This window comes from Anthonomus grandis, chromosome 14, assembly GCF_022605725.1.
Source record: "Anthonomus grandis grandis chromosome 14, icAntGran1.3, whole genome shotgun sequence".
Taxonomy (NCBI): domain Eukaryota; kingdom Metazoa; phylum Arthropoda; class Insecta; order Coleoptera; family Curculionidae; genus Anthonomus; species Anthonomus grandis.
The window spans coordinates 6,872,302-6,896,799 of NC_065559.1; the positions used below are offsets into that span (position 1 = coordinate 6,872,302).

The 24,498-nt window shown below is 35.7% G+C and overlaps 1 protein-coding gene and 1 long non-coding RNA gene across 2 annotated transcripts in view; one reads left to right on the top strand and one right to left on the bottom strand.

Annotated features, from left to right (window-relative positions):
• The window catches only part of LOC126744810 (glutamate receptor ionotropic, kainate 2-like), a 504,704-nt gene that overhangs the window by 16,680 nt on the left and 463,526 nt on the right, over nt 1–24,498 (top strand). The gene's annotated exons all lie outside the window — the stretch shown is intronic.
• On the bottom strand, nt 2,058–5,179 carry LOC126744817 (uncharacterized). The gene is made up of 3 exons (XR_007663314.1): nt 5,047–5,179; nt 4,264–4,614; nt 2,058–4,204 (listed from the first exon to the last, which is right to left on the bottom strand). It is a non-coding gene; the product is annotated as an uncharacterized LOC126744817 (long non-coding RNA).

Here is a 24,498-nt window from a genome sequence, read left to right on the forward strand (position 1 = left end):
CCGGGCCATACAGAACACAACAGATTTTTCGTATATTTTAAAAATAATAGGTGCACCACCAATGTGGTGGGTAGAAACACCTTTGGGGAAATACCGAGGAGGATCGCGAAATATTTAAACAAACCGGACGCACATTTGTTTACTGGGCATTGCTATAGACGGACTTCGGCCACTATGCATGCCCAGGCCGAAAAGAATCATCAGAATACGAAAATTGAAATGTATGGAGGCTGGTAGCCCTATCATCCAAATACGACACGGCTTTATAGGTATTGTGCCAACATATTTCTGACATTTGCTATACGTTCTTCAAGTTCTGTATCATTTTAAATAACATTCATGAAGTATAAGGTTGGAAAAGTGGATGGGTTTTTTTTAAATTACTGGTTGCCAAACTGAACAAGTTATTCAGGTGCAAGATCTCTGAAAGAAGTGCTTTTTCTATATTTTATTCCATATCGTCCCCTACAAACCTTTCAGTTCTGGTTTTACTGAATTCAGTGTTCTAAGAACATGCTCTTGATATCATTTATGTTTAAATAAGTGACTTAAGTCATTTGTCGTTTCGATTTCAATAGCTTGGAAGAGCTTTAAGAAAACTAACCAAAAGACAAGAGAGAAATGAATATTGTTTCAACTTCCGGGAAAAATTTAAATGATTATCTCAAGTTGTGATAAATCAAAATGTCTCAAAGAAATAAGAAGAGAAACATCTGCTAAAGTATTTTTACGACTAGAATTTGAAGCCTCAAAGTTTTCCGGCTGTTGTAAATGATTGGACAATATTTATGTAAATAGAAAATACTGAAACTAGTCAATGTTATCTGTAAGACAGTAAAAAATGTACAATGTACTGTAGTTCATAAGATTAAAGCAGTGATTGACTATAAGAGCTTTAAATTTGTATAAAATAATGTAATTTAAGGAATTAATATTTAAGTAGAAGAGCTGCAAGAAAACAGCCTTTGGAGCATGACAACCAGGAACCACCTGAGGGGCCACCTGATGCAGTACATGTAAGTGTTTTTAATTATCGTTTAAGTAATTAGAATACGTTTTTATATATGGATTTCTTTAACATATTAAAATACACCCTAACAATGTCCATTATAGATATGTTTAAGATATGTCAAGTTATGCAAGTCTATCGGGTAGGCAAAAGGAATATGTTCATATGAAATTTTACTTGCCTAATCATTTTTGTAAAAAGCAATCTTTATATTGGCTCTCACAGTATTAAAAGAAGCTCCTAAATAACAAACAATTTTTTTAGTAATTATATTTAATACGATTTAATGCGTTTTGTTGTATACTTCCTTTCAACTCATGCATTAAATCGGTTTAAAAGAAAGAAAAGTAACATTGAAAATTACTTAGGCCGTTGATTAAAGAAAAAGGTTGGACTAGAAAATATACTTGAGGTGTCATGTTGTATACTTATTTTCAACTGATACTCCGAAGTATAGAGAATTTTCTATGAAAATCTAAAGATTTAGTGGGTTTATAGGCCGTTGCCTTACAAATATTTTATTTTTGTGTGAAGAGGGATGTTTTTCTTTTAATCATCTAAATCGGACCGAAACTATATTAAAAAAAAGTTAAAGAAACCCATATGTCAAGATCAAGTGATCTGAAATACAGTGTATAGTAAAGGTTATGTGATTTAAATTTACATATTTTATTATTTTATAAACGACGCATCCTAGAAAGAAATGTAGGCAAATTATCGTAGGATACGACGGGAAGTTTACTGAGATGTAAGTCGAGGTTCAAAAATTAGACGAATAAGGGATGACTGAATGAATGGCAGTTTGAGGAATATAAAAAAAAATTACCATGAATAATCTCAATGATAAGATGTGTAAATTTCAAACTGCTTGGATAAGTAATAGGAGGTTGTTTTAGAAAAAGGTTCAAATCTCCACGATTTCAAAATATATTTATCTACTCAGTTCGACCCGTTTCGCGGTAGCCTCATTATCAAAAACTGGTATAAGTTTTAGTATATCTATAAAATCAACAAAATATAATTTTTTAGGCTCATGAAATAAAACCCGTTCTAAAACTTACAATCTTTCAACCTCTTTATTTATAAATTTGGCAACGTCTTAAACAACGGTACAGTCGTATAGATCTAATGCGATTCAAAATCCTTTACGATACATGCAGGCTCCAAAAAGTGATTAATGGCAGGATCATTTTAAACTACGCACATCCTTTCTTAGTTTTTCTTTTGCTATTTCAATCGACTTTTACGGCATCCAATTTCTTCCCATCCCAAAGTTCTTGAAGGATTTGAAGTTTTTCTGAAAATCATTATGAGCGGTTTTTCTCCTTCAAGTAAACTCCAAATTACGATTTATTGTTTAGTGAATTCAAACGTTCTTGGAACCTAGTCTTGAAATTGCGCTCCGTCTTGCCAATATATGTTGATTCACAATCATTAAATTGAAAATGAGAAACGCCACTTTTACATCCTACTGCTGCCTTGTCTTTAAGTTTTGAAAGAAGGGTAAATCGAGAAGAGATGGACCACTTTTCAAAAATTATTAATTTATAAGAATTAATCTCTAAAAAAAAGTCCAACGTAAATATATATGTTGGTGATCTATTTGACACAGTTTAAATATGAATGCAACTCGACAAATAAATGTAAAACATAAAAAATTGAAAACTTAAATTGGCCCATTGCTAGAAAGTCTTAAAAGAGATCTTGTGTACACTAATTTAGTCTTTTCTTCCCCTTTTTCATAATGGGGGCGGCACCGCAGAGTTGGCATGTGTTGGTGTAGGATGTGCAACCTTCGTGCAACCATCTAGAACAGATAATGCATTGTAGCCAGTCCTCTTTTTTCTTTGTAAGGCGATAATCTTGAAGACACCCGACGCACTGATTCTCTAAGTCATCGAAGGTTTCTTCCTCGCTAGACGAATCATCCAAAAGTACGTCTTCATCAGATTCTGAAGAGGTAGACCCATGCCTCCGTTTCTTTTGCAACACTTTTTTAGTAGATTTTGGCGATTTCTTCTTGGAAGGTTCTTCTTTCTTCTGTCTTTTAAGCTGTCGTGTTTGTCTCTGCGTCTTCTCGCTTATTCGAGCCATGTAACTTGGTGATGTTAAGTTACCGACTAGATTAGCACGAGCCTTTTTCATTGCTGGTGTTATAAGAGGCACAGGAGAAAGCTCCTGAAGTAGTTTCCCAGGTGTTAATTCTTCTTCAGTAGGTTCTTCCACACTTTTCTGCTGCATTCCATACAAGGGCCTGGTTGAAGTGAGTCACATTCGCGAGGAAAAGTTTGAGAACAAATTTCTTGCAACACAGTTTCTGTTGCCACTTCTGTGAGGACACCTTGTTCCCTAAATGTGTTTCTTGAATGTAATGCAGCCTCATTTGGTGGCTCCGTTAGAAAAGCGTAATCGGGTATTTCATCTGAATTGTAAGGCTAGATTCCTGTTGCCCGAAAGGCCGATACGGCATTGCTGACTGTAGCCGATTTGCCCCAGACTTCCCCTAAAAGTTTGCCGAATTGTAATCGATTTAACTTCCTAGTGGGGCTGCATTTGATCATCCTTCTGCATGAATCGTAATAATGCCCTTTAAGGCTCTTGAAGAAGGCCCGATCAAGCGGCTGCAAGTAATGCGTAGTATGACTCGGCAAACAAAATATACTAATGTCGTTATCCTCAGCGAATTGCAACGTGTCAAGATTAGTCGTGTGGGAAGTGTGTCCGTCTACCGTTAGCAAAACCTTTCCAGGTGCTTTTCTAGGGTAGAAATGATTCTGTAGCCAATCCAGATAAATTTCTGATGTCACGTACGCTGACTTTTCTGACATGCGTACACGTGAGCCGGGTGGCATTTCATCAGCCCATTCCGCTTTAGCATTTTTTCTCTTGAACACGCAGTAAGGAGGCAAATAAACTCCTTCTGCATTACAACAGGCAACTACTGTAATCGTTTCACCCTTTTCACCCGGGCTAATTGAAGGTATACTTTTCTTGTCTCGTCCGTATTATAAATGTTGCCAGGCCTGCCAAACAAACCATTCTCAGAAAGTACAGCATCGAGTTCTTTAAAATAGTTGTCTACCACATTTTTAGACATTCCCAAAGCTCGCGCTATTGAGGTATTTTCAGCTTTGCGAACAGTAATGTCTGAATTCCGTCTTAAAAATTGAAGCAGCCAGACGTTACCAGCTTTACCTAAAAATTCAGTCAATAATTAGCGAGTCTTTAAGTATGAAGATCATCCATCTACTCACCATCTTCCCGATTAAATTTATGTTGAATTCCAAGACGTTCGGCTAAATTATCTTGGTCTAGTCGGTGCAAAGCCTCTTTTCTGTATTTTTGGATGTGGGTAGCGAGCTTGGCCTCTGCTTCTCTCCCAAGCAAGCTGACAGGGCCTAAACAATCGGTTTTATTTAGATTGATTGCTAGCTGCAAGTCTGCGTTTAAAAGTAGTTTTTGGAATGTGGAATGCTTTTGCTGCTTCGTTAACACCCATTTCGCCAAACACTACTGCATTAATGGCAGAACATAAGTCCTCTGCAGACCAAGAACCCCTTTCGGGCACATTTCGTTTGCGAGTATACTGATTGGGCATTATTATCCTGAAAAAACAATCATTTATTATATAGGTCCATCTCTCCTATCCCGTGCTGGTCCGTCTGTCCTAAAAAAGGATAGATGGACCAGTAAATCCTCGAGCAAATAAACATGTGCACGCTATTTTTGAGGTTAAGTGCATGCCGAAATACATACTAGCCTAATACATGTCTATCCCATTAAAACTTACCTCAAGTGAAGTAACTGTTCAAAGAAAAAAACCATGCAAAATTTCGATGACGATTCAGAACAAAATAACTCGATAACTTTTAAAAAACGGAACACACACGCGAGTAGCTGTACTACCGATCAACAACTAATGCTATTGCGTCATTCTACATCGGCGCGGCAAGCACGGGTAATTTATACTCTATTTCAGAAGTGTGTAGAGCAATAAAACCGTTTATAGGTTTTATTTTTTAAGGGGCGAATATTACCTATTTTAATTAAACACGATCTATGTAGCTCAAAGATACATATCTAGGTGGTTGCCAAGACTCGTCTATGGATGCGACTAGATAGATCTCTTGGTAATTTTCCATATCTTCTGTTTATGTGTCTGTCTATAAGCTGTGTTGTGTATTCGTTGTTTAAGACCATCTGGCAGACTTTATTTCTTCCTGTTATGAAATTATTAGGAAGCAACGGTATTGAAACCAAACGATGAATCATTGAATGAAATGCTGCCAAGTTATTGGAATTTGATGAAATTGTGTGGTCTGTCTAGGTTGGCTTTCTATAAATGGATTTCTATAAATACTGTAAGGTGTTATTGTTTCTAGTTTTTGACAAATCCAAAAAATTGAGTTGGTTATTTTATTATACCTCCATTGTGAACTTGATGTTCTGGTGCAAACTGTTCAAGAAATCATCTAACTGCTCTCTCGAACCTGTCCAAATCTCAAACGTGTCGGCCATATATCTATGCCATGGTTTAAGAGAAGTTTTGAAGAGAAGTCTTTATTCTGAAACAGCAGTTTATTTTCGAAATGGGACAGGATCTCTGCTAAGAGTGGAGAAAGACACGGTAATCCTTTTAATTTTATTTAATTAAGAAGAGATGTAGATTTAGACACTTTTCCAAAGGTGTTACGTGATGAAATGATATGTGATTTTTCTTTACCATCTAGATCTGTTCCTGTGACCAGCAATCCTTCTATTATTTACTTGAAATTGGTGGAATATGGATGTCAAATGACCCTAGGAGAACCTGATTCAGAAGTTTCAATCCATTCAAACATTGTGTTTTTAATGCTGAATTTATTCTGAACGTTTGAGTGAGCTTCTGAGAAAGCTGTTCAACCATTTAGACAGAAAGTAAGTAGTGGCATTTATAAAGCTTACTACGGGTCTTACAGGGTAACCGCTTTTATTAATTTTAATCATGCCGTAAAAACATGGTTTGTGAGGATTTAATGGAGTTTTTGGTTTCTCATATTGTAGTTTTGCAGAAGTGTTCCATTCAGTTTACTGTGGCCCTAAGGTCTCAGATATATGTTTATGGGATCGCTGTTGGGGGATGTGATGGAATCGTTGTTTTTGATAAAATCTTCAACTTTTTCTGTTTATTCGCTCCGTTTGCAAATGAACATACAAGTACCCTTGTCTGATTTTCCTGATCACCAAATAATTTTGTTTAATTTTAATTGCCTTCAGTAATTTCTGATTGGTAGTCGAGATTATTTATCTCGATCTGGAAGAATTGGATTTGAGGTTACGGACTTCTTCTTAACGGCAGCTTCCTCTGATTGTGTTGGTAATATCACTTTGTGTCGTTTGCAACGTGACCTCGATATCTGCGAGGAGTGCATTCACCAGGACTGAACTTAGATCCTTGTTGAGTAGTGTCGGTTCTTGTTCGGTGAATTCGCAGTCCGATAGATTCAAAATTCTCTGATGGAAAACATGATCCGAATATTTTTTCTTATTGTTGGTTTTATCCTAAAATCCTTTATTGAAAGCCTTAAGCATTTTCTGAAGTTTTTGGTAGTGTCTGCCATTGTATGCATCAACTCTAGATTTTGTCATTAATCACTTTTTGGATGCTGCGCGTATCCTTAAGGATTTTGAATCGCATTAGATCTATATGATTGGGCCGCAGACACTGGCAATCTTTCTTTTGTGGTTCTTTTTTGTCTATTCTTGTTACCTTCCGTCGCATGCCAGCCAAATTGCTTTGCCATTTTTTGTTTCTGCCATTTTTAGTTTTAATTTCGTTCTTTTTTAGGTTAATTAGGAATTTTTTTTTGTGTTTATTTATAATGTTTTCAAGGCCTGTTTCACGCAAATTGCGCTATCGGTTTTATATAATCGCGAAGCAGTTCCTTTTACCAAAAATTGTCAATTTTATTTTCTCATGTAGCTAATTATATTTATAACTATTTTTGTGGTAATAAACTTTTTTGACTTTGACTGGCATATTTATAAATAACGGGGTTAGAAGCTTTTGTTTATGTACGTATTTAATTGCTGTAATTGATTTAATCATAAGTAGGTTTCCGTAAGTTTTAGAATGGGTTGTATTTTATCAGACTAAAAAATTGTACATGGTTGATTTTATAGATATACTAAAATTTATAACAGTTCTTGATAATGGGGATACCCCGAAACACGATCAACTGATAACGTAAATACAAATTTATTTTGAAATTGTGGAGATTTAGACCTTTTTCTAAAGGAGCCTTCTATTTCATGGAGAAAAATGCAATTAACTGCATAAGTAAATTGATTCTGACCGCGTAAAGTCTTAAATTTTTTTTTTAATTTTTGCGGTCAGAAAATATTGAACTCCACACGTGTTATAAAATATTCGTGACTTTAGTTAATGCTTTGAAACGCGATTTTTAAATGGCGCCACAGATACTCGTTCATTTTTAAAAATTAATCCATTTCTTACCAAAAACCATCGCAATGAATATATTTCGAAATATCTAAATAAATCTAATTTCAGCAGTTTATTGCCAAGGTATATTAGTCTAGTGTAGTTTCCTTTATCTTACATTTTTTTCTAGGGAGCATCGTTTTTAAATATTATCACCCGTATGACACAAATAATTTAAAAGTACACTACTCGTTACTTTTCCAAGACTTTGTCAGACCTTTCGTTATAAATCCTTATATTTCTCTCACTATTTTGCAGAAAATTTCAATCAGCTAGATTCTGCCCTTACCAATTCAGCCCAGCAGGAGGCCATCAACAGCCCTTTGAACTGTACATTATTTATGAATAAATTTGTCATAGTAAAATTTAGTTTTAGTTTCCCAGTGTACTCCGACTCTCAATATAAAATCTCATCAAGGCGGCAGATTGTCATCATTCAATACGAGGGGCGTGCAAATTTAAACCAAACCATTTTTCCTTCTATTATTATGCAGTTTTAGCCTAAACCAGCGAATTCGCTTGCGTGGAAGTTGAATGAATATTGACTTTGAAGTAGTACCTAATGACGCCGCAAGACTATTGTTCAACATTCGCGTAATGTTATTGCAAAATCGACGATGAATCCGGGATTAAGGCCATAAAAAAACACCTAAGTCTGCTCATTTTTGTATTATTCCGTAGCGCAGTTTAGGCGTGGTGCTGACAAAAAATTGCTCAAAACGAAGGTCAGGTCAAAAAAATCTTGGTATACAAACGTCTTAAGAATTTCAGGAAAGAACATGCGATCTCTGCGTTACATTCGTACATTTTCTTTTAATAATGATCTATTTTTAAACTATATTATAAAAAAAATTAAAAAAATTTAAACTGTATTTTACTGAGAGAATTAATGAGTCTTCAAACAAATCAAGAGAGTTCTACTAGATTGTGAATGAGCTTAGGGGAAAGAACACTGCTTTTCAAATGGCTTCAGAATTAAGTGCAAATAAACTCAATTCATTCTACTGTAGCATTGCAACTGATCTAACAAGCAGCATTTTAAGCTGAAGATTTTATGAAGAATATTGCTATAAGGAATTCTTTTTTCTTTAATCCAACTAACATTTTGGAGATAAAGAGACATAATTAAGAAAATAAAAATAAAACCTCAGCGAGATGGGAATAACTTTCATTAAAAATGTTCTCAGCTCTACCGACCAACGCATTGAAGGTACTTGCAGACTCGCTGGATGTTTCATTTGTGACGAATATATTTCTTAGTGGTCTTAAGAGATCAATAATTGTACCTCTTCAGAAGGGTGGAGACAATAACACTCCTATTTTTGACCCATAGCACTTTTGCCCACACTGTCTAAAATTATTGAAGTCGGTAAAGGGAAGAATCAATTTGTTTTTAAATAAATTCATTATTCTGAATCCTGAACAATTCGGATTCCAAGCCAACAGAAGCACAGGCGATGCTATTTTTAATTTGCTTGAGCGGCTCTATAGCAGACTCAACTCTAGTGATATTGCGGCAGCACTGTCCTGTGATATATGCAACGCATTTGATTGTGTGGATCACAGAATACTGTTGGAGAAATATGAGTTTAGAGGTTCTACCTTGAGCTGGTTTAGATCATACCTATCAGATGGTGTTCAGAAGGTGCAATTTAATAGATATTGCTCAGATGAACAGCAGATTTCTTGTGGTGTCCCACAGGGTTCCGTCTTTAAACCGCTATTATTTCTGTTGTACCTCAATGACCTGGCTCTAATATCTGTGAAAGGAAAAGTAACTATGTTTGCAGATGACTTGCATTATATGGCATCATAAAGATTAAGGTATGGTGACTTGGTAAAGATTAAGGATTGGAGGTTGGTAATGCAAATAATATGTGCTTCAACACTTCTGAAACTAACTTATTGTGCTTTAAATGACAGATAGATAATCTTGGTATGAATGATGGGAGGGTTCTGAGACAGATGTCAAACAAGTTTTTGGGTATAACAATTAATACTGACAATAGGTATCAAGAACATATTAAAAGGGTGTGTAATAAGGTTTCTTCTGGTTGCCTTACACTGAGAGTCATCCCTAAAATCTTGGGTTTTTCGGTTCCTCGTCAACTCGCTTTTTTTATTAGAGAAAGGAGTAATTCGAGCCATGTGTAAAGCAAGTAGTAAAAGGGATTAGGGGTCAAGTGATACCTTAATTTAAAGTCAATATAATTCTCCTTTCAATTAATTTTTTTTTAGTTGTATGCAGCCATTTTTGAGAAAATAGGAAAGAAAGAATAATTAAAACACGATTATGAAAACACTTCTCTTTATGAAACGATTTATTGCTTCTTGAAAACATGTGAATTTTTATATCGAAGAAGTCTTTTTTGCTTTATTTTCAACTTCTTCATTAACCCTACGCAGAGGTAAAGTTTATCCCTTACAAGAAAATCGGGTAAAACTTAAGGTGATACTTTAATTTAATGGTCATCAATTCTCTTTTCAACATATCCAACAACGAAACCCAACATAAAAATTAATGTTTTCTAGATGTATCCTTCAAAACTTTATATATTGTTTTGTTTATTTTTGTTTTTTTTTTATTCATCTCAATTTAGTGTCTCGAAGTGTTTTTGACTAAATTTTATTTAATTCTAAAATGGTTTATTCAACTGCAGAAAGATTATCGCCGAATGAACTGTATTACCAAAATGGTAGATGTGCTAATGTAGCTCATATATTTAATGAAATGAATCCAGATAAACATGTTCACCGAAAATACATAATTGAGCTGGTGGCAAAGTTTAGGGTGACAGGATCAGTTGCAAACTGAAGGATAGTTGTAAACGAACCTATGTAAATTGCTGTTTTGGGCCACGTCAATATGGGCCCTACATTAAGCAACAGGCAATTACCTTTATTTGTGGCATATATCGTATAAGCATTCGCAGAAGTTTAAAGATACATAAATTTTACCCCTACATAATTCATCTTATGCACCAATTGAATGAAAATGATTTCGACGGACGTTTGGAATTTTGCGAGATTATGACCAACCAAATAATAAATAATCCAAATTTAGTATTAAACATTTGTTTTTCCGATGCGTATTCGTTTTTTCTAAACGGAACTGTTAACTGTGACGTAAATCCACATCTAGTCCATGAGGTTCACACTCAACATCCTGAGAAATTACACGTCTGGGTTGGAATTTATCGCGATTGTTTTATTGGTCTTTTTTTGATCCAATGGAATCTTAAAGGAGAACCGCATAGAAGACGCGATCGATCCTACATTGACAGAAACGTTAGAAAATAATAATTACATTAGCAAAGAGCTAGGACCCAATAAGATGGTGCATCTCCTCACCCTTGCTGTTATATATAAAGAATATTAATTAAAATCGAGAATATTTAAAACGGACGTAACGTATCCCTGATAGATGCTCGGCCGAAGAGAGTGGCCCGCAAGATCACCTGACTTGACCCCCTTTTTTTTATGGGGTCACTTAAAGTTTATAAAACTTAGCCAGCGTCAATAAATTAATTTTACGCCAGCGCATCATTAATGAATGTTGAGCCATTATATCAGAATGCTTCATAATGTCCGGGGACGTTTTAAACAAAATCTTATAATTATATGGATGCAGCAGGCCAACATCTGAGCACTTATTGTCATAAACAATGAATTATAAACAAAATTTACATTTTGTGTCTTTTTTTCCCTATCTTTGGTGCTAAATTCAATGAAAAATGTACAAAATATTTCCTTATCTGGTTGGAATAACCGTAAGATTCCTACAGCAATTTTCGACGGAGTTCGAAATCCTATTGCCGACGTAGATATGCAGTATCCAAAACTTCCAATATAAGGTCCAGAGAAATAATCTAATATGAACACAATTTACAATAAACTACAAGTTTAGTTAAAGTGTCGAACTTCTATTACGATTAATTGGCAATACGTCTTTCGCCTCGAAAGGCATCATCAGACGTGATCAACAGTTTCTAAAATGTCCATTTTAATGGATATATAGATAGTATTCGTAATCTCTCCATAGTGTGCACGTCTTAAGTTGGCGCTTTAGAAGATCGAGACTTTGACCAAACTTGTAGTTTGTAAAAAGTAAGTCTTTTAAATAAAAAAATGGACGACTACTTTCAACACATTACAATGATGATGAATTATTATTCTCCCTTTGGGCACGATTTTTATTAAGATGAATTTCTGACTGCAGAAATGACCTTTTGAGACATGTCACAAGAATTTGAATTTCATGTCTGGAGATGTCCAAGATCTCTTTAGGTCAAGCTTGTATACTTATTTAACATGGTTCGGTTTAAATTTGAACTACCTCTCATAAATATAGTTAATTTTGGTTAAAAGGTTAGATGGCTAAAAATTGTAATTTGAGTTGTCCAATGGATCCAATTGACGATTTGTTAACAAGGATTTTACTTTGGTAGATTACGTTCACCTGGAAGAGGTTAGCAGTGATGTCGCACAAGAGCAAGTTAAGCAGCGCAGTAAGACGAAGAGGTTAACGAGTCATGTACAATTTGTAGCCGACGGTTATGTGTACCATCACAATGTTTGTTACGGCGATCCACCTTTACGGTAATAAAGGTTGTTCTACTCGTGGCAGTTAAATTCAGCGAGATTAATCAAGAAATTCATGTTTATTTTGAGGAAAAGATCAAATATTTGAAGAATATCCGTTAAAATAGAACGAATTAAGGATATTACTAATAGGATTTATCTAATAACTAGTTTAAATAAGAGCTCGTATAAAATGAATTATGGTCTCTAAATATGATTGGGCTGCACTTTTGAATAATGGCAACAATTTATTAAAAAAAAACTTGGCGGCTTTTCTTTTACTTGCTTATACAAATAAAATATATATGAAATCGTAAGGTTTCACTACTCATTATAACTCTTATTTTGAAATTTGAATTATTCTATTTTTCGAACATCTAATATTCGTTCGTCATCCGCTCAATTTTTTACGTAATATCAATCAGAAGACCGGGACCGTTCAATCCCCCATCCGACCTGCTATACCGGTGATGTAAGAATTTCTCTACTTGTCACAGATTACAGTAACATAGTGGGTGTACGCTGTGATATTAGTCTTGAAACCAAAATCCTGTTGAAACTACATCTCTCAGTTTACAAAACAAAACTAAGAAATTCAGTTCTGTTTCAAAAGGAACTTATAAGGAGCTAGACCAATTCATTAGTTCGTTGAAGTCGCTGGTAGGTGATGCGATTAAGTCGGACACCCTTACAAAGTCGGATAAAAGTAAGTGTATACGCTGAATATATAGTGGTTATTTGAAAATAAAATGAGACAATCGTGTGTGGCAATTCAAGATGAAAACAACAAAACGTCAGAGTATCAGTATCAGTCGGTCAGCTATCAACTTTCAGATTATTTGGCCTATTAACAAATACCTTCGACTTGAGGTATCCCCACAAAAAAAAGTCCATTGGTGTTAGGTCAGGCGACCTAGCAGGTCATTCGATGGGTCCTCTCCTTCCGATTCACCGATTGGGAAAGGTTTCATCCAAAAATGTACGCACAGTGGCAGCATAGTGCGGAGGAGCGCCATCTTGCTGGAAAATTAGTTCTTCGTCAGAATAGTCTGGGTCCAATGGATTTGGAAATAAAGCTAGTAATGCTGGAACTAATTCAAATTGGAGAAAATCGAGATACACTTGTCCCGTTAAAGTCTTTTCAAAGAAAAAGGGACCTATTACTCTTCTGCGCTCTATTCCACACCACACATTTAGTTTTTGAGGGTACTGGGTTTTTACCTCCATCATCCAATACGGATTTTCTGTTGCCCAATATAGACAATTTTGTCTGTTCACACTACCATTCAAACAGAACGTGGCTACATCGGAGTGCATGGATTTTCTTCCAAAGAAAGAAAAACGTGAAGTTGTTCATTTTCATCTCGAGCAGGACGACCAGATTTCGGCAGATCTCTAACACGACCGCATTCTCTAAATTTAGCCTCTATTCTACTCACCGCCTTTTGACATCTCGGAGGACGATCAGGATGGGTTTCATTGAATAATTGAGCAGCTTCTCTTTGAGTACGTGTTCTATCACCAAACCCAACCATGCACAGATTTTCTATTTTTTCTCGTTCCGTTAACTTTACCATTATGAAAACCGCAACTTTGCTCGTACACTTCACACTTGACAATATCTGTTTGGCGTACAACTGTCATACAGTTTCTATGAAAATACATGGTCACCAGCCATCAATAAAAAAACACAAATGAATGGAATTTTGCTCTGTATAAAAATTCTCAGAGATAAGGTGACTCGTAAGTTGAACTTCAATATTAATGTTTGATCGTCTTTTTTTCGATAACCGTTGATTTTAGGTATAGGACATGATGCATGAAACATACGTTGATTTCCACGCGAAATTCAAAAATGAAATAAAAAAAGGTGCTTTCATTTGAAAAAATTAAGTTGATGGCTTGCTTCTTGAAGAATGTCCGTAGTTCGACGAGCAATATGGGGACGTGCGTTGTCTTGTTGAAAACGAAAGTATGAACGGGCCTCTAGATAAGGTAGTAAATCTTTTTGTAAGATATCATTAATATATTGCCTCGAACAAACAGAAGGGGTGGTCGGCTACCATAGGCAATAGCCCTGCAAACCATTAGGCGAACAGTCGGGTGTACATGCCTCTCAACAGGTAAATCCAATGTAATGCTGTTCTCCATGGTGACGTCTTACCCTTCTACGGCCATCCTGCATACCAAGACATAATCGCAATTTGTCGCTAAATATGACATGCCATTCTGCCTCCAAATGTTGCCGTTCTCTGCTCCAGTTCAAACGTTGATGACTGGTCCGCAGAGGAAGCACTAACCATGGACAGTAAAAGTCCAAAGGTTCGAATTCGACGATAGAGTGTATGCATAGTACAGGTCTACTTACTCCAAACCATTGGTCAGCAATCTGACGCATAGTAGCAAAACGGTCTCGAAGGGCTATTTGTCTGAACGTCTATCTTGACACTTGTTCCTTTATCTTCTATCCATATTCGACACACGCATTATCATTATTGCAGTAAAATTACCACGGCAGCTATTTTGGCGATGGGACAAGCCAGCGTCTCGATAGGCATTAATTCTACCTATGTCAAAATCTTGTAAGTCGGTGATAATTTTGACATCTTCGAACTCGAGGCATTTTTTTAAACTGACGAGCAATATTTAAAAATATCTGTACTAATCAGCTCTCAGAAAATGCCTTCTCCAGAAAAACAAAGAGATGACATTTTAAGAGTGGTACAGATAAAGCGTAGTCGTCACTATAGTAGTAGAGTCGATTGGGGGAAGTGTGCGCACTTTTGTGTTTTTTATCGCATAAAATAAAATATGTAAAAGTCAAAATTGTATAAAAAGAATATTTATTACGTTTAGGTATGCCTAATAAATACATAAACATAATATACAGTTAAACTTAAACATTTCTCAGATAATACAAAAAAAAGTTTTTAAGGCAGTTTGCGCACACTTGTCCGCGAATAAGGGTAAGTGTTCGCAGCTTTAGGTATAAGTGTACGCACTAGTTTATTGACACAAATCGCACACAAAAATTCCAGAAAAGGGCTAATAGTGATCAGAGCTACATGGGCATCTACCTTCTCCTCATTGGTCGCAGGAAGTTCGGTTGTTTCATTTAATTTTTCAGCGTTGGTGGTTATCTCCTCTTGCTGACGAATATTTTCAACATCAGTTACCGAAGCGGGCAGAAAGTCATGTTCTGCCGTCATTAAACGGAAATATCCCAGTGACAGAAAAACCAGATGCAGCATTCCCAACTGTTGCTACTTGTTTGTAGGCCTCGTTAAAAAGGCCAGCTATCTGGTACTGCGTTATTGCTCTTCCAGGATGTTGATTCATCCAGCGCTCACATTCTATAGAATACTTAGCTTTTAGAGGACCAAAAAAACTTCTGTCAAGGGGTTGGATCTTATGGCTGGTGTGTGAGAGAAATTCCCAATTGTCTGCAATAATTGGATGCCTCTAGGTTGATGTGCGATGAATGGTTATCCAATATTAATAAAACTGGCGCTTCTTTTTGGGGACAGGCATGATCCTTAAAGTGATACAGCCACTGCCTAAACCAGTCTGTGTTTATATATCCTGAGTCGGATACCATACCAACAGTTAATTTCACTGTAATTATAACCACATAATAGTGATAAGCGCAACAAGCTGACAGAACAAGGATTAGTGTAAGTACAAAACATTTTAAAAGAAGATTATCATGAAAGAAACAATTTTCATCGAATTCTTTCACAGTTTTAAGAGGTCACAAATTTCAAGTTAAGCTTTTTGTATGCTCTTTTAACGATTTCCGCAAAAAAAAGTGTGTAGGTAATTTTTCGTCACAAATTTGACAGATTTACTGTACTATAACACGCTCTAAATATACTCATTATGCTGTCGAAAAATCAACTTGAAGAAATTATTCCTTCTGGGTATAACACTTCTTATGTCAGTAAATATTCCATGGACATTCACCACAAACTCACGCCAAACTTTTCATGAATATTTGCTAAATTCCAAAGAAGTGTTCCATCTTATAAGACATTTTCTCTAGAACGTCTTTTTAGATAATAACAATACCAAACAATTTGACAAGTTCTAATCTTATATTCATTCCATCAAGGTTTGGGACATTCAAATCATTACACTATTAGTGTAGTAGTACAACCGTGGTCCGACAAGACCTTTTTTGCCCACCAGATCCATCTACCACTCGGCCTTAATCTTAAATGTGTGGATATCGTCAGAGTACTATCTTTAGAATCATTCTGAGTGTCGTGGCTTTATCGTTTCTCACGCGACTACACCTATTACCGATTTCTAAACCACTACCCTATAGTATAATTTCCGTAACTTGGGTAGATCTTTCAATCTCTTCTCGTTTCTTCCGAGGCGCACTTATTTCAGTCTTCGAAATTTGGTAGGAAGATTCTGGAGAACGAGAGAGGTTGCAGAGTCTAGCCTTGTCAATTCTGTTCGCTTGCCCATTATTCTCGACACTTCACTCATTACTCTCGACACTTGCCCATTACTCACTGACACTTGGGATACATCTCACTCTCTGCACTCCTCAACCAGCTAAGCGGCCGGATTTAGGATCGCTCTAAGAGAGGCTTGACCGTCGTAGTAGATGATACTCTCTTATATTATCCATCGTCTATTTCTTCTTTTGCAGTGGCGTATTGCCATTCCAATCCTTAAGATACGGAATATTAAAACAATAGTACAGTTTTGGCGGTACAATCGGTGTTATAAGGGTTTGTCTTGTTTCTAAGTGTTCATCCTGTACCACTTACACTCTAGAAGTTTGGTAAACTTAGGTCTTAAGTGCTGAAATCAATGAATGGACTAGCACTAACAACTCTTAAGGCACAAGTTAGCAAGAGAACGGTATTGTTTCTCCAGTAACTAGAGTTTGGACCAAATTAAAGAGGTGCCAGATAACTGGAAGGAATGTTCTATCCGGAAATCCTGCGTTGTGTGGCGTGGGTGTTGACTACGCAAGAATACATTTCCTTACTCAGCGACGATCCCGTAAAGCATAATCGTTCCCTCTTTAACTTACTTGCTTTGCCTATGATTTTTTTGTTGAATGTATGGTTATTTCGGCCCCTAAGAAAGAATTTAGTCGGTCGTGAATTCAATAAGATACAAATCCTATCTGAGGCACGTTAAGGAAAAGCTGCTAAGTTCCCTCTTTTTTATAATACAAGGATAATTAAATGGTTAACAGACACATTTTTTTAATAGTTATTTATGTTGTGCGGAGCGTAAGAAACTCGGATGTCTCGCTAGAGCAATAACGCCGATGGACGACACTTTCAGTTCTCTTATAATTACGAAACCGCATAATCACGAACCGGATTTGGGAGCCGCGGGCAGGTTGGCCTTTTTGTTGGATTTGAAAAACAGCGTGAGGACGTTAGAGGCGTCTACGTTGAAACATGTCTACGAGATGGTTAGTTGTAAGTAAGTATATATCCGACGGTCTGTCCGGGCTTTTTTGTATTAATCACATACTAAATACGTATTAAGCGTAAGTAATCCAAAAGGTGTATTACTATGGACGTACATAAGACGTTCCGTAGTACGTAATACGTCTTTTCTTAAACTACGGTTTTCCTTGGAGTAAGACGAACTTGGGATCAATTTTTTTTTGTTGGAAAAAAGTTGATACAACATTTGAAAGGATTAAGTAGCCCTAGAATAGTACTTACGTTTATTTGTTCATTAATTGTTGAAAATGTCAGCTCTTCAAAATATAATAGTACAGCTCTTTAAAATAATTAGGAATATTCAGAAAGATATCGCGTGTAATTTGTACCATCCAGCCTGAATCCTTACTATTAGATAGATTTACGAAACCGCAACATCATCCGCTGCTGACGCTTGATGTCTGCAACAAAAATATCGCTTAACCGTTGATTGAAAAGGGAACTCGCCTCTTCAATCAATCAACGGCTTAACTAACAAGTGACGTCACGCCTCTTTAATTGGTCTCGCAATTAATTGACCAAATCTTGATGCTTCCAAAGGCTTTACAAATATTTATGTCTTAAATCTGGTACAATTTAATATAACAACCGTAATTTAATTAAAAAAAAAAAAATGGTAGGCAAAAGACGAAACATCGTATCAATCAATATCATGTAAGACGGAACTACTGGAGGTAAAAAAATTGAAGGTTTGATAAAATTACTAAAAGATTGTCTTTGTAAAAGTTACCAGGATAATCCTATTGGACTAGGCAATAATCTAATCTGTATGTCGCTTTTTGGAATTTGTAACCAGTATGGTACAAAATTAAAGCGACCAGTTTTAAATTTTGTTTGTTCATCCCACCAAGAAAAAAGTACGTTTTTCAATAGGCAAGTAACAAAAACATTATTTCCTAAAAAAATTTATAATCTATCCTAATACTCCAAAGATCACACATTCATAAGAAAAAGATATTCAAAGATCAGAAGTTATTAAAACGCCTTTAAAATACTTGATAATTGGACAACAACAGATAGATATAGAGACAGACATAGATCAATCACAGTTATCAATTTTTCGTTTAATTGTCTAAGATTTTAAATAAGGGGACTATTTCAGACACGTGTTTTTAAAATTGAGCCATTTATTTTAACTGCTGTCGAAGACGACCCAACAATGAGTACTTGAACCATAGCAGCTCAAGTTGAAGTTTGTCATAGTAAAGTGTGGAAGACAATATGATAAGAACAGTATTATCCTTATTATTATCAACGGGTATAAGCGTTACTTACTATAATATATTCCAGACATTTGACGTCATCCATTTGGATATATTTCTTGTTCTTGGTTTTCCTAAACCAAAAAAGGTAGTGTTCTGAAAATTGAAACAAAAGTTTTTCTAATAAGATCATGTATATGTATATATTCAACCCTAATAGGATGTCTACAAATTAAAAAAAAGAAGAACTAGAGGCAAACTACTTATGTTTCTTGAACCAAGAAGATGAAGGATCATCGTCTTGTAAACGTCTGTCAATTGTTAAAAAGACTACTCAACTGGGTGCCACTGAAGGCCGAAAACATCTTGGATAGTTATTCTTACGCTGCCTTATCCGTTTCGGACGTTGCATCCATCAGTGTCGTCTTCTTCCTGGTCCTCTCAACCTAAATTGAGATAGACTTTTGCTTTTACCATACGGTGGTCATTGCCAGTGGTAAATTTACTTAGTACTGGTGTATCCTTGATAATGTAGCGTTTTTACCGTTCGTTAGATGTGAATTAAAACAGTCGATGCGTAAAAAAAGTCAACTGATTTATTTACACACTAAACACGGTCACTAGAAATATTTATTTACTACTACTTATGTCCGATTTAAATATCGCGCCAATATTCTACACTGAACTGTCAACTGCTCCAGGGGCTCCTTATATACTCGGCTGACCATGATTCCGGAAGATTCGCTAACCTTCCACGTGTCTCCAAAGATGTCGTGCGATGTCAACTTTTTTCAACTCTTTCTTGGACTTTTAACTATATCACGCTGTACTTAGCATGCCTCATGATATGTCCGACGTATTCAAGCTTCAGTTTCTTTATGGTGAAGATTATTTCTTTGCTTTTGCCTATTTTCTGCTTACTTCCACGTTGGTGATGTGGTCTGTCCAGGATCAGGTATATCCACATACTCAAAGGATTCTAATTTCTTCAAGATGGCTTCCGTTGTGGTCCATTATAATTAAATCATTTTATTATTCCAGGCAGTTGAGCCCTGAATTTTCCATTGATTTCAAATAGTTAATTAGGACCTAAAGCGGTTGAATCAATTTAATTTTAATTCCAGGTAGTTGTGCAGTGGTTTTTTATATTGCAGGTACTATAAATATTTGTAGTTGAGGCACAAATGTAATTTTTAATTCCAGGCAGTCAAGTCATTTAATTGTTTCATTACAGAGATTTTTAATTTTATTATTCATGGTGATTAAATAAATGTATTATTCCAGGCAGTTAAGCCCTGAATATTTCTTTATTATCATATAGTTAATTACCAAATTCTTCAGTAGCTCTTTGACTTAAAGCAGTTAAACCAATTCAATTCAAAGTTGAATTTCATGTAGTTTGTTAAGATTCTTATGACTTTATATTATGGCCCTATGGGTTAATAGGCTATTCCATTGAATAAGACTGGGAAGACATGACTTGACCATTCTTTATTTTAGTTCCATTGAAATTTTGCTTGTGAACCACTTTTTCATAATGCTGAACGCGTTTTTTAAATTCGTGTTCTTATTTCTGTTGACTAATGCCATTTTATGTTGACTGTTATTCCAAAATACGTGTCTACTTGTTCTATCTTTTGGTTGTTTAATGTCAATTGCATAATTGGAGGTTGTTTTGTTCCGCATGCATTTATACAACCAATAGGTTGCATTTAGTTTTGGGCCATATTCTTGACTTGCTCTGTGTATGCTTTCCATGAGTCTGGATTTCGTTGCATTTTTTTGTAGTAATAATTATATTGTTATTTCTGGTAATATGATATGTGTGGTCACAGGATCTATGTCCAATCGCGAGTCGAATTTCTCCATAAAAACGACATAACAACCAATTAGGTGCGGATATATTGCATCGTCACACTGTGACGTTTTCAGTTTAACCGATACATAAAACATCTTTGAAAAAATATCAAAATAATATCCAGTAGTAAGAAAATCCAAAAATATTAAAATTCTATAATTTTCTGGACTTGCAGGGTCTCGAAGCAGTTAACGTAAGACATACATTTTCTGTTTCAGCCACCCTAAAATTGCCGAGGAAATTTCATTTAACTCCATTAAATCCACCATGCACAGGTGGAGAAAATCCCCGAATAAGTAGTTGTTAAAATATATGTACATTTATTTATGTAAGAATTGATTGTTACACACCTAATATTTATTTATATTTATAAGTGTTATTTCACTCAAATTAATAGTAGTAAGTTTTATAAAAGTATGGTACAATAATAGATTTATAGGATTATGCTATTCATATTATATCTCTATATATTTATTTGTGTTTTATTTAGATCCTTAAAAGGCCGGGTTTTTACACAACGCTAAAATATGGTATTTTTAAGGGAAAAACAAAAAATACCCTGCATTTGCCTAAAATGGTGATTCTTCGATTAATATTAATTTCTTTCTTGCGTTACATGACTGCCAAAGTGTATATTTTAATGTTTTTGAGAGGATATAGGACCAAAATACATATTTATACATCTTTCGGGTCTTTACACCTTTAAAATCAATGATGAGATAAAATTAAAGTATGCTTTATTAAGTTATTTAACCAATATTTGTCATAAGCAAACCTAAAGTTCCTAAACTACTTACGATACGACAGTTAACGTCCAAAACTGTCTCTTAAATTTAAAAAAGCTTAATAGATGCCATCTTCCTAATGCTTCGTGCCAGATGACTAAAAACTTTAGTTCCCTCGAAAAAACATTATTTTCGAGTTAATGGGGAGGAAGGGATTGGAAAATTTAAATCATTCCTTTGGCGCGCAATGTACCTTCGATTTAAAGTGAGAAATATAAAACGATACGTAAAAATTAAGCAGGCAACTCCGTGGATAGGAAGGAGATGCCTAAATCAGTAAACAGCGGATGACAGGAGTCTCTTGGTTTAGCCCTACAAAAACGTACAGCATGATTCTGAAAAACAAGCAGCATTTGTGGAAGGTGTACAGAGTATCGAATCGGAGTACACAGACTCAATCAACGAAGCCTAAGCTGACCCTCTTTACCAAGTTAATGAGTAGCCGTTTTGACTGCGTAACAATCTGCAGACAGTCAAGTACATGATTCTCAAATCAGAGCTTCCTTCAATGCCTATTTCCTAAATACATTGTCATCAAATTGCTGCATTAATGAGTTACTAGTACACACTTAGAGCACATCAATCTTGTTTTTTGAGGATTTAGTGACAGCAAATTTGACTCAAACCAAAACTTAATGCCTGCAGATCAGTCGCTATTGTAACCCGCGTTGAGACTACTCCAGAGACTGGTAAGATCAATTATTTACAGGCGAAACAGTAATGGCTGAAAGCAGAACAGTGTAATGTCACCCAAAATACTCAAACCCCATAAACATCCATTGCTGTTGTTCTTGTAGACGTGACGTATACCAGGAAGATGCAATTCTCCGCAAGACATGGTGATGCAGCAGCAGAATTCCGTAGCTGACACAGTCAAATGCTTTTGATAAGTCACAAAAAAACTGTTGCAAAAACCTACCACCATGCAAGAAATTGAACATGGCATCATTTGTACTAGTACTGTCACCAAGTAGGAATGGGGTCCAGATACTGTTGGACTTTAAGAGACATATATTAATCAGCTTCTCAATTAACGTCGACAACGTGAACAGCAGACAAATGGTACGAACATTTTTGAGAACGTTGGCTGATTTTAAACGCTGGAGACCTACCTCTTACCAAAGAAAGATTATTTGCGTCAACAAGTATCTTTAGCGTCATTAATGAACGGTTTAAAATCGGTCATATTACTTAATAATTTAACGTGGCAAAACAATACTTCAAACGTCTTAGCCTCCTCGGCCACTGCCCTCCATTTAGCCTATCTCTTGCTACTTCCCAATTTCGTATTTCCACCATATCGTCGTCTCTCTCTACATCATCTTTCCAGCAGCAGTCCCAACATCACTACATTCTCTGCTCTGTCTGCGTGACCTGTCCATGCAAGCCTTCTGGATCTTATCGTGCTGTCCATGATTGTTTAGTAATTTTCTTTACTTCGCCATATGCACGTTTCCTCCACAGGGTTGTTCTGGATTTTATATTTGCTTAAAAGGCTCTATACGTCAATGGAAGAGAGGAATGAGAATAGGACTCAGGATAAATAAAAAGAAAACGAAGTACATGAAATTAGATCGAAGGGAAATACACGAGACATAAATAAACCTAACAACAGATAATAGGTCTTTTGAAAGAGTGAAGGACTTTAAGTACCTGGGCTTACATGACTGATGAAACGATACAAATGATGTTAGAAAGGAAATACAGCGTCGAATACATAGCAGAAACAAACGGTTTTTTAAAAAGCGAAATAGGGTTTTAAAGAAATAACAATGTGTGCAGTCGATAGGATCCGTGAAACGTCAAAAGAACAGGCTGTAACTGTAAATGGCGGATTCTAATCCGTTAACGGACAACGGACCATCTTCAAGTCTCAAAGTTATTTTCTATTATCTCTGAGTACGAAAATGATTCCCAATTAATTCGTGCGAATATGTAAATACCATGGCTGTAAATCGCCAAAACGCCTTACTAACATTATTAAAAAAAAAAGAGTAAAGGCAGAGCTGCCAAACATAGATGAGTGGGATATCGACTAGGAGGTTCTGCTTTCCTATATTAGGACTCCCACTTGGTATGGGTAAAAGAGGGTGGTGGTTTAAACCTACTCGCTGAATGCTGGTCACCTTCAACCAAATTAGCACTTTAGATCTAGACAAAGTTTCTTTTGTATGATCGGCAATGTGGACATCAATTCAAAGACAAATTATATTTTTTGTGGTAAGCTCAATCTTTATTAATAATTTTGCATGCTGAAAGAGTACGTTCGATACATACAACAGATTTATACAGGGAGTTTGATTGGTTTTATACATATAATCTTCTAAGAACCTAATCTATAATCCTAACCTAGGGAGTAATTGCTGGTAGCTTCCGGAAGCGAGGTGCTCTATTCTCTTAGTGTTAATACTAGACGTCTTGAAAGAGTTTTGAGGTCATTCTTGATCTTGCACAGCTGGATTCGACTTAATGTATTGTTTGAAGGTGATTTTTGAAACAAACCCCATGGTACACCACTTTGTGATTGCTTAAATTTCGTCGTGTAATGCAATTTTCATAAGGATTTCGTCACAAATTATTCTATATCTAAACCAGTTGTGATAGTGCCGAGACGATAAGTAGCTCGACTCTACATCGTACACACTACTACTAGGTACCAGAGCATCCCATACTTTAGCACGCGCTCTTATGTTAGAAATACAACAATTATCATTATTCGGTGTTTTGATTTATTCCTTTGCTGTCTACTAATTTATTCCCTACTTAGTTTAGATTAATTGCGTTTAAGGGCATAGTTAATTAAATAGTTTTGTCCTATTACGCAAATGACATGAATGCAGATAATGCTTACTCAATTTAAATGAAAAAGCGATACCCACCCTTAAATTTTGTAGTGTAATGAAATCTTAATATGGATTTCGTCAAAAAATGTCGAGACGATAAGTGTTTCGATTCTCGGTCGCGTCCACACTACCATTAGGTACCAGATCATCCTAGCACAACATATTTTAGCACGCGGTCTTAGCGTAGTTCAGATTGATTGCGTTTAAGTGCTTAGCCAATTAAATAGCTTTGTCCTATTACACAAATTACATTAAT